The following is a 16,959-nucleotide window of genomic DNA, read 5'->3' as shown; positions in this document are numbered from 1 at the left end:
TTCTATGGAGAAAAGTTTCTTTGGATTATCTTGCAAACTGAGTGGTGAGTAGCAAAAAATATCCTGCCAGCCGCCGGATTGTTCCGTGCCGGAACCCGGGATTGAACCGGGGGCCTTTAGATCTTCAGTCTAACGCTCTCCCAACTGAGCTATTCCGGCTGACATGGATTGTTGTGCAATTAGGTGGATTTATAGGTATTGAGCTGTTAAGACCAATGATATAATTACATGAAACTGAAAGTGCATGTGCATGTGCAAATTAAGAAAATTATTTTCTTGTGTTGGAAATTGTATGGATGGCTAAGGAATAAATTTAGAAATAACTATAGATACCAGTATAGTTTCAAACACGTGTTCTAAGAATATTTATCGTTCATTTCTATGTGAAAAAGTCCGTGTACATATTAACATTAAGATTTTAGCTTTAATAAATCAGTAAAAGAAAAAAAAAGAAAAAAAACACACCCTGTTTTCTTCTTCCAAGAAGAGAAGAAAACAGTCAATCTTTCGTCGACGTTATCTTTCAACATCCGTGATTGACTTGACATCATAAAGGATCATCGCCAACGTTACCAAGTTAGATTAACGAACAGCTGAGCATTAGAAAGACATCACCGTTGAGCTGGTAAATGTGTGTTTTCTTCTCCCGTATCATGTGCACTGTTTCTGCAATCTGACATGCCATGTATAGTTACATCTAGTCATTCTATGGAGAAAAGTTTCTTTGGATTATCTTGCAAACTGAGTGGTGAGTAGCAAAAAATATCCTGCCAGCCGCCGGATTGTTCCGTGCCGGAACCCGGGATTGAACCGGGGGCCTTTAGATCTTCAGTCTAACGCTCTCCCAACTGAGCTATTCCGGCTGACATGGATTGTTGTGCAATTAGGTGGATTTATAGGTATTGAGCTGTTAAGACCAATGATATAATTACATGAAACTGAAAGTGCATGTGCATGTGCAAATTAAGAAAATTATTTTCTTGTGTTGGAAATTGTATGGATGGCTAAGGAATAAATTTAGAAATAACTATAGATACCAGTATAGTTTCAAACACGTGTTCTAAGAATATTTATCGTTCATTTCTATGTGAAAAAGTCCGTGTACATATTAACATTAAGATTTTAGCTTTAATAAATCAGTAAAAGAAAAAAAAAGAAAAAAAACACACCCTGTTTTCTTCTTCCAAGAAGAGAAGAAAACAGTCAATCTTTCGTCGACGTTATCTTTCAACATCCGTGATTGACTTGACATCATAAAGGATCATCGCCAACGTTACCAAGTTAGATTAACGAACAGCTGAGCATTAGAAAGACATCACCGTTGAGCTGGTAAATGTGTGTTTTCTTCTCCCGTATCATGTGCACTGTTTCTGCAATCTGACATGCCATGTATAGTTACATCTAGTCATTCTATGGAGAAAAGTTTCTTTGGATTATCTTGCAAACTGAGTGGTGAGTAGCAAAAAATATCCTGCCAGCCGCCGGATTGTTCCGTGCCGGAACCCGGGATTGAACCGGGGGCCTTTAGATCTTCAGTCTAACGCTCTCCCAACTGAGCTATTCCGGCTGACATGGATTGTTGTGCAATTAGGTGGATTTATAGGTATTGAGCTGTTAAGACCAATGATATAATTACATGAAACTGAAAGTGCATGTGCATGTGCAAATTAAGAAAATTATTTTCTTGTGTTGGAAATTGTATGGATGGCTAAGGAATAAATTTAGAAATAACTATAGATACCAGTATAGTTTCAAACACGTGTTCTAAGAATATTTATCGTTCATTTCTATGTGAAAAAGTCCGTGTACATATTAACATTAAGATTTTAGCTTTAATAAATCAGTAAAAGAAAAAAAAAGAAAAAAAACACACCCTGTTTTCTTCTTCCAAGAAGAGAAGAAAACAGTCAATCTTTCGTCGACGTTATCTTTCAACATCCGTGATTGACTTGACATCATAAAGGATCATCGCCAACGTTACCAAGTTAGATTAACGAACAGCTGAGCATTAGAAAGACATCACCGTTGAGCTGGTAAATGTGTGTTTTCTTCTCCCGTATCATGTGCACTGTTTCTGCAATCTGACATGCCATGTATAGTTACATCTAGTCATTCTATGGAGAAAAGTTTCTTTGGATTATCTTGCAAACTGAGTGGTGAGTAGCAAAAAATATCCTGCCAGCCGCCGGATTGTTCCGTGCCGGAACCCGGGATTGAACCGGGGGCCTTTAGATCTTCAGTCTAACGCTCTCCCAACTGAGCTATTCCGGCTGACATGGATTGTTGTGCAATTAGGTGGATTTATAGGTATTGAGCTGTTAAGACCAATGATATAATTACATGAAACTGAAAGTGCATGTGCATGTGCAAATTAAGAAAATTATTTTCTTGTGTTGGAAATTGTATGGATGGCTAAGGAATAAATTTAGAAATAACTATAGATACCAGTATAGTTTCAAACACGTGTTCTAAGAATATTTATCGTTCATTTCTATGTGAAAAAGTCCGTGTACATATTAACATTAAGATTTTAGCTTTAATAAATCAGTAAAAGAAAAAAAAAGAAAAAAAACACACCCTGTTTTCTTCTTCCAAGAAGAGAAGAAAACAGTCAATCTTTCGTCGACGTTATCTTTCAACATCCGTGATTGACTTGACATCATAAAGGATCATCGCCAACGTTACCAAGTTAGATTAACGAACAGCTGAGCATTAGAAAGACATCACCGTTGAGCTGGTAAATGTGTGTTTTCTTCTCCCGTATCATGTGCACTGTTTCTGCAATCTGACATGCCATGTATAGTTACATCTAGTCATTCTATGGAGAAAAGTTTCTTTGGATTATCTTGCAAACTGAGTGGTGAGTAGCAAAAAATATCCTGCCAGCCGCCGGATTGTTCCGTGCCGGAACCCGGGATTGAACCGGGGGCCTTTAGATCTTCAGTCTAACGCTCTCCCAACTGAGCTATTCCGGCTGACATGGATTGTTGTGCAATTAGGTGGATTTATAGGTATTGAGCTGTTAAGACCAATGATATAATTACATGAAACTGAAAGTGCATGTGCATGTGCAAATTAAGAAAATTATTTTCTTGTGTTGGAAATTGTATGGATGGCTAAGGAATAAATTTAGAAATAACTATAGATACCAGTATAGTTTCAAACACGTGTTCTAAGAATATTTATCGTTCATTTCTATGTGAAAAAGTCCGTGTACATATTAACATTAAGATTTTAGCTTTAATAAATCAGTAAAAGAAAAAAAAAGAAAAAAAACACACCCTGTTTTCTTCTTCCAAGAAGAGAAGAAAACAGTCAATCTTTCGTCGACGTTATCTTTCAACATCCGTGATTGACTTGACATCATAAAGGATCATCGCCAACGTTACCAAGTTAGATTAACGAACAGCTGAGCATTAGAAAGACATCACCGTTGAGCTGGTAAATGTGTGTTTTCTTCTCCCGTATCATGTGCACTGTTTCTGCAATCTGACATGCCATGTATAGTTACATCTAGTCATTCTATGGAGAAAAGTTTCTTTGGATTATCTTGCAAACTGAGTGGTGAGTAGCAAAAAATATCCTGCCAGCCGCCGGATTGTTCCGTGCCGGAACCCGGGATTGAACCGGGGGCCTTTAGATCTTCAGTCTAACGCTCTCCCAACTGAGCTATTCCGGCTGACATGGATTGTTGTGCAATTAGGTGGATTTATAGGTATTGAGCTGTTAAGACCAATGATATAATTACATGAAACTGAAAGTGCATGTGCATGTGCAAATTAAGAAAATTATTTTCTTGTGTTGGAAATTGTATGGATGGCTAAGGAATAAATTTAGAAATAACTATAGATACCAGTATAGTTTCAAACACGTGTTCTAAGAATATTTATCGTTCATTTCTATGTGAAAAAGTCCGTGTACATATTAACATTAAGATTTTAGCTTTAATAAATCAGTAAAAGAAAAAAAAAGAAAAAAAACACACCCTGTTTTCTTCTTCCAAGAAGAGAAGAAAACAGTCAATCTTTCGTCGACGTTATCTTTCAACATCCGTGATTGACTTGACATCATAAAGGATCATCGCCAACGTTACCAAGTTAGATTAACGAACAGCTGAGCATTAGAAAGACATCACCGTTGAGCTGGTAAATGTGTGTTTTCTTCTCCCGTATCATGTGCACTGTTTCTGCAATCTGACATGCCATGTATAGTTACATCTAGTCATTCTATGGAGAAAAGTTTCTTTGGATTATCTTGCAAACTGAGTGGTGAGTAGCAAAAAATATCCTGCCAGCCGCCGGATTGTTCCGTGCCGGAACCCGGGATTGAACCGGGGGCCTTTAGATCTTCAGTCTAACGCTCTTTTTTTTTTCTCTTGATAAAATTTTATTCAGATAATACATATAAAAAGAATAATCAGGCTATACTCCTGAAAATTCACATTATCACAATATAAGCTTGTAAGATTACAACTTCAATCATATGTAATATATTCACAATTAATAACACATGATAATTATCACACTAGAAATCAATTTGAATTTGATTGTCTCTAATAATTAATACTGGATTATTTTCACTATAATACTTTTCAAATAATTGTAGCGCATTGTTGCGTTTATAATGTTCATAAGCATAGTTCACATTTTTAACCAGAGTAGACTTAAAGTATTGTTCTATGTCTATAATCTTATTTTCTAACATTGCAATATTTCGTCTTTTTACAATACAAAATCTTCTTATTGCTAATACACTATTTACAAAATAGTAATTAATATATTTATTTTGTTTTGTCAAACCAAACATACACATGAACTCAAAACTAAGGTCATTTATATAACTGCCTGAACTCTTATACAAAATATTGTGTAAAAAATTCTTTACAAAATCATTGAAGCGAGTTAACATCGTACACTCTAAAATCAGGTGATTTAAATTCTCAGGTAGAGTTGAGCAAATAGGACAAAGTGAGTCCTTTGTAATACGGCATTTAAATAGCCTTTCTTTTGTAAATATAATACGGTGAAAAACTTTAAATGCCACCTCGCGACAATCGCTTTGTAAAAAAGAAAAATTCATGATTTTCTGGATCTTTCTTAGGTCAAAATCTGCGTACATCAAACGCCATCGTGATACAGATTTAGGTTCTCTAGAAAGCTTTGATACAAGCATTCGATAATAAAAATTCGTCGTGGATGGAAGTGAACAAATTTGGACGCCATCTTTAATCATGGGTTTTAACACAGGAGTTTTACTAACATGCACATTTGCTTCAACTAGCACTTTATACTCATCAGGTATTGTTTCTAACACATTTCTAACTGCATGTAACATTTTATTTTCCGAAACTTCCGGAAATTTTTCTAATACAATCTCTTGAATATAACTTTCTTTCAAGAAACCTGGTTTACATTCATATGCGATGTCTTTTATTTTACATACACCTGCTTCAATAAATGTCCTAAGATATAACATTTTATTACCATTTGTAATATTTGGATTTAGAAAAAGCGGAATATCAAAAACATTTTCTGAATTAACTTCAATATCTACATTTTCACAAATACTTTGCCATGACAAAATCAGACTTTGATAAAATTCTGGTAATGCATCTATTTTTCTTTTTCGGAGATCACAGAATAAAATTTCAATTCCAAGATTCATATTTTCAAACTTAGAAAAGAAATAAAGACAAGTTTGTTTCCATATAGCACAGTAGTTTTCATCCAACAGTCTACTCAAATATTTTAATCTAAAAGCATACATTTTCTGCATAATATCAGGAAAATTCAATCCTCCGTCAACTACTTTATTGATAATAACCTCATATGCTACAAGAGGAGGTTTATTATTCCATAAAAATTCTAAACATTTCTTTTTTATAAGTATGCAATACTTTTCAGGTATATTTACAACCATTAATGTATACCACAGTTTACTCATAAGTAAGGCACTAATAACACTTACTCTTCCATGAAGAGTTAAATGCCTCATTTTCCAAAAATTCAGGAGTTTTGTAATTGATTGTACTTTACCTTCCCAATTCAATTTTTCACATAATGTTTTATTTTTTCCCACCCATATTCCTAATAACTGTAAGACTTCATCACATTCTTTTATTTTCCAAATTTTTAAATCATTTGAACAAATTTTCCCTTTTCCAAGTGCTAAAACTTCTGATTTTTCTTTATTCAATTTTGCACCCGATGCTTTTTCGTACAATTCTAGTACCCGAAATGTTTCACTAACTGATTTTTTGTCCACTAAGGTCAAAGTTGTATCGTCAGCATGTACAAAAACCTTTTCTTCAACATTTGTATTTGGTATTACAACACCTCTTATCTCACAATTTTTCTTAATAGCAATACTCAATGGTTCTGCTAACAAAACATATAACAGAGCCGAAATGGGACACCCCTGTTTGACAGAGTTTTTCAATCTAAAGTATGGAGTCAAAAATCCATTACATTTAACTGAACTAAAAATGTTGGTGTAAAATATTTTTATCCATTTTTTGAATTTATTACCAAATCCAAATTTATCCAAAACTGCAAAAAGATACTCGTGTCCAGCTCTGTCAAATGCTTTTTCTTGATCTAATTTTAATAAATAACATTCTATATCATCCATTTCTACTAAATCCATAAAATCCCTAACACTAACAACTGTATCAGATATATCTTTTCCTAGAATACAACAGCTTTGATTTGGTGAAATAACTTTTGGTAGTACATACTTAAATCTATTTGCCATTACTCTGGCAAGTATTTTGTAGTCAACATTCAACAAGCTAATTGGCCTAAAGTTTTTCAAATCTGATTGATCACCTTTGTTTTTAAAAATTATATTTATATTCCCATATCTCATAGATCTAGATAATTCTTCATTTTCCTCAATACTTTGATAAATATAGAGTAATACATGCTTTAATTCATTGAAAAAATACAAATAAAATTCTGCAGTTATACCATCTGGTCCAGGTGTTTTCCCTTTTTTCATACCTTTTAAGGATTTTTCAATTTCCTCAATACTAATTTCATCATCACACATTTCTACATCTTCATCATCAATTTTTACATTAACATTATTCAATAATTCATCAACTGAATGCATATCAATACTAACACAAGAAAACAAATGTTTATAATAATCAAGTATAACATCAAGTAAATCATTTGTTTCTGTAACAATTTTCCCATCACAATCTTTTATTTCACTTATCACATTCTTATTCTGTCGATACTTTTCTAATTTCAAAAAATATGCAGTATTTCTATCACTTTCTAAAGCCCACTGTGACTTTGATCTTAAAATTGCACCTTGACATTTATATGTTTCAATATCTTCTAATTGCGTTTGCAATTCTAAAAATTGTTCACTGTCTATCTGAATACCATTTGCAGATTTTACTGATAATTCTTGAATTTTATTCTGCAATTTATAATATTCCCTGTTTAATTCTTTTTGCTTTTCTTTGCCATAAATTTGGCTTAATCTTTTAATTGTAAATTTTAAATTATCCCACCAAATTAAGGGATTTGACACATAAAAATCTGACCCAATTTCATTTGCAAATAATCTCTTCATTTTATCAATAAATAACTCATCTTGTAAAAATGAATTATTAAAAACCCACACACCTGGACCTCTTTCTACATTACAAAAATCTATCTTCATGCTGACGATACTATGATCACTAAAACTAGTATCCTTATAATGAATATTCTTAATACAAGATTTTAAATCTAATGACACTAGAAAATAGTCTATTCTGCTTTGGGTTAAAAACCCTTGTACAACCTGTTTTCTAGAAAAAACTTTTGTATTAACATTTCTATTTCTCCAAATATCATATAATTCTTTTTCTTGCATAAAATTACATAAGGATTTTACAGCCTTATCATTACAATGCATGGTTTTACCACTCTTATCCAAACTTGATAATGTAGTATTAAAATCTCCAGCAACTAATACATATTTTCCTTTACTAATTTTTTGTTTACACTTTAAGAAAAACTCATATCTTTCATTTACATTATTTGGTGCATATATATTATAAATGTCAATTAATTTATCATTAATTGTCCCTTTTATATGAATAAATCTTCCATTATCATTTTCCACTTCTAAAAAAATGTTTTTTAATTTCTTACTAACAAGAATAGCAACACCTTGACGGTTATTACCACTATTACTATAAAAAATATCTCCATCCCAAATAGTTTTATCTCTTTTAATTCTTTCTACAAACAAATCATTCCAAAATGTTTCTTGTAAACATATAATATCATAAAATCTTTCATTACACAATGAAAAAATACAATTCCTCTTATTGCTATCACAAAGTCCGTTACAATTAAGACTTATAACATTAAACATAGCCATTACTATAAAAAATATATTGAATATTATATAATATTTACAATCCATTTTTATTTGTTTCTATTTTTTTTTTGATGTGCCAACATAGCAGCTCTTACATTAACCTTAACTTTCAATAACTTTCGTCTTGCATTTTTTTTAAATATATTTTTGCATTTGTCTTCTACACTAGCCCACTCACTTTCTTCATCAGTCAATGGGTCAGTGTCCATACTTATTCCATCTAATTCACCAAATACATCATCATCTCCTCCCTGGCTGCATTTTTGTTCCAGAGAGGGGATGTTACTAATTTTCTCATCATTAACATTTGTTTCACATGAAACATTTTCATTCATAATTTCATTTGTACTTAACAATACATTACATTTACTAATATTGCTATTAACAGTTACAATATGTCCTTCTGAAATCTGCTCACTGTCTTTATTCGTCATCTCGGTCGCGATCTTTGTCTTTACACCATTGTCGGTCGCGATCTTTGTCTGTTCACTATTGTCAGTCGCGATCTTTGTCTTTTCACCATTTTCGGACGCGTTATCAACGGTCTCTGTTACATCATCTGCCATGGCTTCATCAGCGTCTGTATATTCATCATCATCATCTTCATCTCCATTACCAATACCATCACCAATTGCTCCATCTCCATTACCATTACCATTTCTGTTAACGTCATCTCCATTCCAATCCTCACCATTAGCTTCTATATCATCACACATGATATCACTTGTGTGTACATCGGCAACAACTTTTACCACCTTTGACTTTTTCACATCATCACTGGTTCCCTGTTCCGAACTTATGACTGAGGGACCAACATCTAACGTATTCCCACTAATCAAGTCATTTTCACTTTCTTTTAATTCTGTATTGTTTTCTTCACTACTGGTGATAATTTCTTGATATTTTCTTTTGTGGTCCGAAACTCTGCCCCAAGGTGTTTTTCTTTTTCCTTCGGGTATATGACCAAATCCTTCTCCGAAATAACGCTTTCTCGTTAAACAATCGCAATCACTGTATGGCCTTAGGCAACTCTTACACTTATTCTCTAAACAGTTTTTACTAATATGTCCTTGTTGACCACATTTAAAACATTTAAATTCTGGACAATCTTTGTATAAATGTTCAGCACTATAACAACCCGAACAAACTTTGACCTGGTCATTATGAATAACCCTATAATATGCTGTTTCCTTCCCGCTAACTGTAAATTTCATAGAATACGGTATTGAGGCAAGTGTAGGTGGTAATTTTACTTTAAAAACCCTAGTACCATCATATACATTCGATCTACTGCTCATTTTTCTTTTCCTAATGTCAGTTACTATTTCAACACCCATTCTATCAAATCTATCAATTATTTCTTCATCTGTTACGTACATGCTCATATTGAAAATTGACACAATTCTAAATACTGATACTAGTTCATTTACACTAATGGATTTACCTTGTATAAATAAACCGTCTCCTGATATTTCTCCTACATTTCTCCTTTCCCGCATTACTACTTCATAATTGTTATCATTCTTGGGAACACACGCTAGCACCGATCCTACACCACATTTCTTTTCAATTTCATCTATCACTAATTCTGGGGTAATCACTTTAGTACTGCCAACATTCACACGAACAGTTTGTTCCTTTGAATAATTGTCATCCAAAGGGTACGTTTTGTCACCCATCCCGGGTGACAAAACAAAGTCTTTTTCAACAAAAAAGTTGAAAAAATCAAACGATATTAAGGTATATTATCACATTCTGACACAAAATATACAAATTCACATATACGATGACTTGGAAAAACACAGTTTTTGAATTAGATTGACTCTCTCGATATAAACACCTGTTTACTCTTTCATAGGTCAACCGGAAGCCTTTGGATTATCTTGCAAACTGAGTGGTGAGTAGCAAAAAATATCCTGCCAGCCGCCGGATTGTTCCGTGCCGGAACCCGGGATTGAACCGGGGGCCTTTAGATCTTCAGTCTAACGCTCTCCCAACTGAGCTATTCCGGCTGACATGGATTGTTGTGCAATTAGGTGGATTTATAGGTATTGAGCTGTTAAGACCAATGATATAATTACATGAAACTGAAAGTGCATGTGCATGTGCAAATTAAGAAAATTATTTTCTTGTGTTGGAAATTGTATGGATGGCTAAGGAATAAATTTAGAAATAACTATAGATACCAGTATAGTTTCAAACACGTGTTCTAAGAATATTTATCGTTCATTTCTATGTGAAAAAGTCCGTGTACATATTAACATTAAGATTTTAGCTTTAATAAATCAGTAAAAGAAAAAAAAAGAAAAAAAACACACCCTGTTTTCTTCTTCCAAGAAGAGAAGAAAACAGTCAATCTTTCGTCGACGTTATCTTTCAACATCCGTGATTGACTTGACATCATAAAGGATCATCGCCAACGTTACCAAGTTAGATTAACGAACAGCTGAGCATTAGAAAGACATCACCGTTGAGCTGGTAAATGTGTGTTTTCTTCTCCCGTATCATGTGCACTGTTTCTGCAATCTGACATGCCATGTATAGTTACATCTAGTCATTCTATGGAGAAAAGTTTCTTTGGATTATCTTGCAAACTGAGTGGTGAGTAGCAAAAAATATCCTGCCAGCCGCCGGATTGTTCCGTGCCGGAACCCGGGATTGAACCGAGGGCCTTTAGATCTTCAGTCTAACGCTCTCCCAACTGAGCTATTCCGGCTGACATGGATTGTTGTGCAATTAGGTGGATTTATAGGTATTGAGCTGTTAAGACCAATGATATAATTACATGAAACTGAAAGTGCATGTGCATGTGCAAATTAAGAAAATTATTTTCTTGTGTTGGAAATTGTATGGATGGCTAAGGAATAAATTTAGAAATAACTATAGATACCAGTATAGTTTCAAACACGTGTTCTAAGAATATTTATCGTTCATTTCTATGTGAAAAAGTCCGTGTACATATTAACATTAAGATTTTAGCTTTAATAAATCAGTAAAAGAAAAAAAAAGAAAAAAAACACACCCTGTTTTCTTCTTCCAAGAAGAGAAGAAAACAGTCAATCTTTCGTCGACGTTATCTTTCAACATCCGTGATTGACTTGACATCATAAAGGATCATCGCCAACGTTACCAAGTTAGATTAACGAACAGCTGAGCATTAGAAAGACATCACCGTTGAGCTGGTAAATGTGTGTTTTCTTCTCCCGTATCATGTGCACTGTTTCTGCAATCTGACATGCCATGTATAGTTACATCTAGTCATTCTATGGAGAAAAGTTTCTTTGGATTATCTTGCAAACTGAGTGGTGAGTAGCAAAAAATATCCTGCCAGCCGCCGGATTGTTCCGTGCCGGAACCCGGGATTGAACCGGGGGCCTTTAGATCTTCAGTCTAACGCTCTCCCAACTGAGCTATTCCGGCTGACATGGATTGTTGTGCAATTAGGTGGATTTATAGGTATTGAGCTGTTAAGACCAATGATATAATTACATGAAACTGAAAGTGCATGTGCATGTGCAAATTAAGAAAATTATTTTCTTGTGTTGGAAATTGTATGGATGGCTAAGGAATAAATTTAGAAATAACTATAGATACCAGTATAGTTTCAAACACGTGTTCTAAGAATATTTATCGTTCATTTCTATGTGAAAAAGTCCGTGTACATATTAACATTAAGATTTTAGCTTTAATAAATCAGTAAAAGAAAAAAAAAGAAAAAAAACACACCCTGTTTTCTTCTTCCAAGAAGAGAAGAAAACAGTCAATCTTTCGTCGACGTTATCTTTCAACATCCGTGATTGACTTGACATCATAAAGGATCATCGCCAACGTTACCAAGTTAGATTAACGAACAGCTGAGCATTAGAAAGACATCACCGTTGAGCTGGTAAATGTGTGTTTTCTTCTCCCGTATCATGTGCACTGTTTCTGCAATCTGACATGCCATGTATAGTTACATCTAGTCATTCTATGGAGAAAAGTTTCTTTGGATTATCTTGCAAACTGAGTGGTGAGTAGCAAAAAATATCCTGCCAGCCGCCGGATTGTTCCGTGCCGGAACCCGGGATTGAACCGGGGGCCTTTAGATCTTCAGTCTAACGCTCTCCCAACTGAGCTATTCCGGCTGACATGGATTGTTGTGCAATTAGGTGGATTTATAGGTATTGAGCTGTTAAGACCAATGATATAATTACATGAAACTGAAAGTGCATGTGCATGTGCAAATTAAGAAAATTATTTTCTTGTGTTGGAAATTGTATGGATGGCTAAGGAATAAATTTAGAAATAACTATAGATACCAGTATAGTTTCAAACACGTGTTCTAAGAATATTTATCGTTCATTTCTATGTGAAAAAGTCCGTGTACATATTAACATTAAGATTTTAGCTTTAATAAATCAGTAAAAGAAAAAAAAAGAAAAAAAACACACCCTGTTTTCTTCTTCCAAGAAGAGAAGAAAACAGTCAATCTTTCGTCGACGTTATCTTTCAACATCCGTGATTGACTTGACATCATAAAGGATCATCGCCAACGTTACCAAGTTAGATTAACGAACAGCTGAGCATTAGAAAGACATCACCGTTGAGCTGGTAAATGTGTGTTTTCTTCTCCCGTATCATGTGCACTGTTTCTGCAATCTGACATGCCATGTATAGTTACATCTAGTCATTCTATGGAGAAAAGTTTCTTTGGATTATCTTGCAAACTGAGTGGTGAGTAGCAAAAAATATCCTGCCAGCCGCCGGATTGTTCCGTGCCGGAACCCGGGATTGAACCGGGGGCCTTTAGATCTTCAGTCTAACGCTCTCCCAACTGAGCTATTCCGGCTGACATGGATTGTTGTGCAATTAGGTGGATTTATAGGTATTGAGCTGTTAAGACCAATGATATAATTACATGAAACTGAAAGTGCATGTGCATGTGCAAATTAAGAAAATTATTTTCTTGTGTTGGAAATTGTATGGATGGCTAAGGAATAAATTTAGAAATAACTATAGATACCAGTATAGTTTCAAACACGTGTTCTAAGAATATTTATCGTTCATTTCTATGTGAAAAAGTCCGTGTACATATTAACATTAAGATTTTAGCTTTAATAAATCAGTAAAAGAAAAAAAAAGAAAAAAAACACACCCTGTTTTCTTCTTCCAAGAAGAGAAGAAAACAGTCAATCTTTCGTCGACGTTATCTTTCAACATCCGTGATTGACTTGACATCATAAAGGATCATCGCCAACGTTACCAAGTTAGATTAACGAACAGCTGAGCATTAGAAAGACATCACCGTTGAGCTGGTAAATGTGTGTTTTCTTCTCCCGTATCATGTGCACTGTTTCTGCAATCTGACATGCCATGTATAGTTACATCTAGTCATTCTATGGAGAAAAGTTTCTTTGGATTATCTTGCAAACTGAGTGGTGAGTAGCAAAAAATATCCTGCCAGCCGCCGGATTGTTCCGTGCCGGAACCCGGGATTGAACCGGGGGCCTTTAGATCTTCAGTCTAACGCTCTCCCAACTGAGCTATTCCGGCTGACATGGATTGTTGTGCAATTAGGTGGATTTATAGGTATTGAGCTGTTAAGACCAATGATATAATTACATGAAACTGAAAGTGCATGTGCATGTGCAAATTAAGAAAATTATTTTCTTGTGTTGGAAATTGTATGGATGGCTAAGGAATAAATTTAGAAATAACTATAGATACCAGTATAGTTTCAAACACGTGTTCTAAGAATATTTATCGTTCATTTCTATGTGAAAAAGTCCGTGTACATATTAACATTAAGATTTTAGCTTTAATAAATCAGTAAAAGAAAAAAAAAGAAAAAAAACACACCCTGTTTTCTTCTTCCAAGAAGAGAAGAAAACAGTCAATCTTTCGTCGACGTTATCTTTCAACATCCGTGATTGACTTGACATCATAAAGGATCATCGCCAACGTTACCAAGTTAGATTAACGAACAGCTGAGCATTAGAAAGACATCACCGTTGAGCTGGTAAATGTGTGTTTTCTTCTCCCGTATCATGTGCACTGTTTCTGCAATCTGACATGCCATGTATAGTTACATCTAGTCATTCTATGGAGAAAAGTTTCTTTGGATTATCTTGCAAACTGAGTGGTGAGTAGCAAAAAATATCCTGCCAGCCGCCGGATTGTTCCGTGCCGGAACCCGGGATTGAACCGGGGGCCTTTAGATCTTCAGTCTAACGCTCTCCCAACTGAGCTATTCCGGCTGACATGGATTGTTGTGCAATTAGGTGGATTTATAGGTATTGAGCTGTTAAGACCAATGATATAATTACATGAAACTGAAAGTGCATGTGCATGTGCAAATTAAGAAAATTATTTTCTTGTGTTGGAAATTGTATGGATGGCTAAGGAATAAATTTAGAAATAACTATAGATACCAGTATAGTTTCAAACACGTGTTCTAAGAATATTTATCGTTCATTTCTATGTGAAAAAGTCCGTGTACATATTAACATTAAGATTTTAGCTTTAATAAATCAGTAAAAGAAAAAAAAAGAAAAAAAACACACCCTGTTTTCTTCTTCCAAGAAGAGAAGAAAACAGTCAATCTTTCGTCGACGTTATCTTTCAACATCCGTGATTGACTTGACATCATAAAGGATCATCGCCAACGTTACCAAGTTAGATTAACGAACAGCTGAGCATTAGAAAGACATCACCGTTGAGCTGGTAAATGTGTGTTTTCTTCTCCCGTATCATGTGCACTGTTTCTGCAATCTGACATGCCATGTATAGTTACATCTAGTCATTCTATGGAGAAAAGTTTCTTTGGATTATCTTGCAAACTGAGTGGTGAGTAGCAAAAAATATCCTGCCAGCCGCCGGATTGTTCCGTGCCGGAACCCGGGATTGAACCGGGGGCCTTTAGATCTTCAGTCTAACGCTCTCCCAACTGAGCTATTCCGGCTGACATGGATTGTTGTGCAATTAGGTGGATTTATAGGTATTGAGCTGTTAAGACCAATGATATAATTACATGAAACTGAAAGTGCATGTGCATGCATGTGCAAATAAAGAAAAAAATGAAAATTGAAAATTCCTCAATTTCTAGCTGTTTTGTTTGAAGTTTGAATGAAGTGACCATCATTGCATGTCAAAGCAACACTTTATGGTGTCTTGTACTGAAAAAAATAACATACCTTTTAAGGCATATACGAAAGAACTGGTTACCGGAACTTCGTATTTACCAAAACAGGTACTTCAGATATGGCAAACAGGCAAAATGAACCCTGTTTTTTTAAATTATTTGCAGTTTTTTTAAATGTATGTCAAAAAGTGTTCTACAATGATTAATAATCATTCAGCTTTTATTTGTTACATACAGTACCTAATATATTTCTGCATATTTTAAAAGTTACACTCATGCGTAGGAACTATTTTGTGTTAAATATGTACTACTTTCTAGTATGTGCTTTCTGGCCGGGCCTCAACTAGTGGTGTTATACCTTAAGGAGTTTTTCGACCATTTACTCATATAAACATCCACATTAATTATATCGAATTTTATAGTAGTATAGAAGTTTAAAGATTGATGAATATCTTTTGAAAATACTACAAAATTAATTTAACAAGTTTTTTTTATCAGTACAATGTCACATTCAAAAGATAGTACATTTATTTAGGGACTTCATTCGTACTGGACTGGTTACCCATCAAGTTCAACTTGAATCCTATATTCCGTAGAAGCAATCACCTAAAGAATACAAGTCATACATACATACACACGAAAATATAAATAGAATCTTATGATGTAGCTGATGGCTTCTATATATCAATTCGAGCTAAAGAAATGCTTTTGTATGCAATATTATCATTTAAAGTTGTTCTTACAATCAATGACACATATACCAGCTTACACTAGATACTTTAATGATATTATTTATACATTCATTAGAAATTGCCAAAATTCACTAGATTTTTTTGCTGATATAATTGAACGGTTGATTTTGTAAGGTTTTGTGGATTTCTCCATTTTTGTTTGAAAATTACCTTTAAGTTCTGTATTGTTGTTAATATTTTTTGTTTTACTATAATAAAAGAAATAATTGTTTTTTTCTTCTTCAAAACTAACAAAACAAATATGTTTTAAACCCTTCTTTTACACTGTTTATTATAGCTATTTTGCTCGTTTCAAATATTTATATTGACTGATTATTCTGTAGAATATTTTTTCATTTGAAATATAATGTTTGTGTGTGTACAAGATAGGTTTTGATAATATGAAAACAACTTTTCATTTTCGTAACATATAGTACAAATTATATCTGTATGAAGCATACCTTTTGTCTTAATAGGAAAAAAACGATGACATAAATCACCAACGTGCTATCTTCTTCGCAATTAAATATGTAGATGTTAATAGTAAATGATTTTTTTTGAAAAAAAAAACCAATTAAGAAAATGTTCGTAAATTTCCAAAATGGTGTGTAGTTTTAAAAGTTTCTTATCACAATTTTTTTTTCGTGCGTACACTTTTTCTGACAAGTGCACACCAGATTAAATCTCCGGCAAACAGAAATATTTCTATTTACTTAGCACTTT

At 33.9% G+C, this 16,959-nt stretch overlaps 14 non-coding genes across 14 annotated transcripts; all 14 read right to left on the bottom strand.

The window, feature by feature from the left end:
* Nucleotides 1–86: 86 nt before the first annotated feature.
* Trnaf-gaa (transfer RNA phenylalanine (anticodon GAA)) lies at nt 87–159 on the bottom strand. The gene has a single exon. It is a non-coding gene; the product is annotated as a tRNA-Phe (tRNA).
* Nucleotides 160–790: 631 nt separating this feature from the next.
* Trnaf-gaa (transfer RNA phenylalanine (anticodon GAA)) lies at nt 791–863 on the bottom strand. The gene has a single exon. It is a non-coding gene; the product is annotated as a tRNA-Phe (tRNA).
* Nucleotides 864–1,494: 631 nt separating this feature from the next.
* Nucleotides 1,495–1,567, bottom strand: Trnaf-gaa (transfer RNA phenylalanine (anticodon GAA)). Its single transcript has one exon. It is a non-coding gene; the product is annotated as a tRNA-Phe (tRNA).
* A 631-nt stretch (nt 1,568–2,198) lies between these two features.
* On the bottom strand, nt 2,199–2,271 carry Trnaf-gaa (transfer RNA phenylalanine (anticodon GAA)). Its single transcript has one exon. It is a non-coding gene; the product is annotated as a tRNA-Phe (tRNA).
* Nucleotides 2,272–2,902: 631 nt separating this feature from the next.
* Trnaf-gaa (transfer RNA phenylalanine (anticodon GAA)) lies at nt 2,903–2,975 on the bottom strand. The gene has a single exon. It is a non-coding gene; the product is annotated as a tRNA-Phe (tRNA).
* A 631-nt stretch (nt 2,976–3,606) lies between these two features.
* On the bottom strand, nt 3,607–3,679 carry Trnaf-gaa (transfer RNA phenylalanine (anticodon GAA)). Its single transcript has one exon. It is a non-coding gene; the product is annotated as a tRNA-Phe (tRNA).
* Nucleotides 3,680–10,324: 6,645 nt separating this feature from the next.
* On the bottom strand, nt 10,325–10,397 carry Trnaf-gaa (transfer RNA phenylalanine (anticodon GAA)). Its single transcript has one exon. It is a non-coding gene; the product is annotated as a tRNA-Phe (tRNA).
* Nucleotides 10,398–11,028: 631 nt separating this feature from the next.
* On the bottom strand, nt 11,029–11,101 carry Trnaf-gaa (transfer RNA phenylalanine (anticodon GAA)). Its single transcript has one exon. It is a non-coding gene; the product is annotated as a tRNA-Phe (tRNA).
* A 631-nt stretch (nt 11,102–11,732) lies between these two features.
* Trnaf-gaa (transfer RNA phenylalanine (anticodon GAA)) lies at nt 11,733–11,805 on the bottom strand. Its single transcript has one exon. It is a non-coding gene; the product is annotated as a tRNA-Phe (tRNA).
* Nucleotides 11,806–12,436: 631 nt separating this feature from the next.
* Nucleotides 12,437–12,509, bottom strand: Trnaf-gaa (transfer RNA phenylalanine (anticodon GAA)). Its single transcript has one exon. It is a non-coding gene; the product is annotated as a tRNA-Phe (tRNA).
* Nucleotides 12,510–13,140: 631 nt separating this feature from the next.
* Trnaf-gaa (transfer RNA phenylalanine (anticodon GAA)) lies at nt 13,141–13,213 on the bottom strand. The gene has a single exon. It is a non-coding gene; the product is annotated as a tRNA-Phe (tRNA).
* A 631-nt stretch (nt 13,214–13,844) lies between these two features.
* Nucleotides 13,845–13,917, bottom strand: Trnaf-gaa (transfer RNA phenylalanine (anticodon GAA)). The gene has a single exon. It is a non-coding gene; the product is annotated as a tRNA-Phe (tRNA).
* Nucleotides 13,918–14,548: 631 nt separating this feature from the next.
* Trnaf-gaa (transfer RNA phenylalanine (anticodon GAA)) lies at nt 14,549–14,621 on the bottom strand. Its single transcript has one exon. It is a non-coding gene; the product is annotated as a tRNA-Phe (tRNA).
* A 631-nt stretch (nt 14,622–15,252) lies between these two features.
* Nucleotides 15,253–15,325, bottom strand: Trnaf-gaa (transfer RNA phenylalanine (anticodon GAA)). Its single transcript has one exon. It is a non-coding gene; the product is annotated as a tRNA-Phe (tRNA).
* Nucleotides 15,326–16,959: the final 1,634 nt, after the last annotated feature.

This window comes from Mytilus edulis, chromosome 10 (assembly GCF_963676685.1).
Source record: "Mytilus edulis chromosome 10, xbMytEdul2.2, whole genome shotgun sequence".
NCBI classification, from domain to species: domain Eukaryota; kingdom Metazoa; phylum Mollusca; class Bivalvia; order Mytilida; family Mytilidae; genus Mytilus; species Mytilus edulis.
The sequence above is the reverse complement of the archived record's forward strand: the minus strand, read 5'-3'. Positions and strand labels throughout refer to the sequence as shown.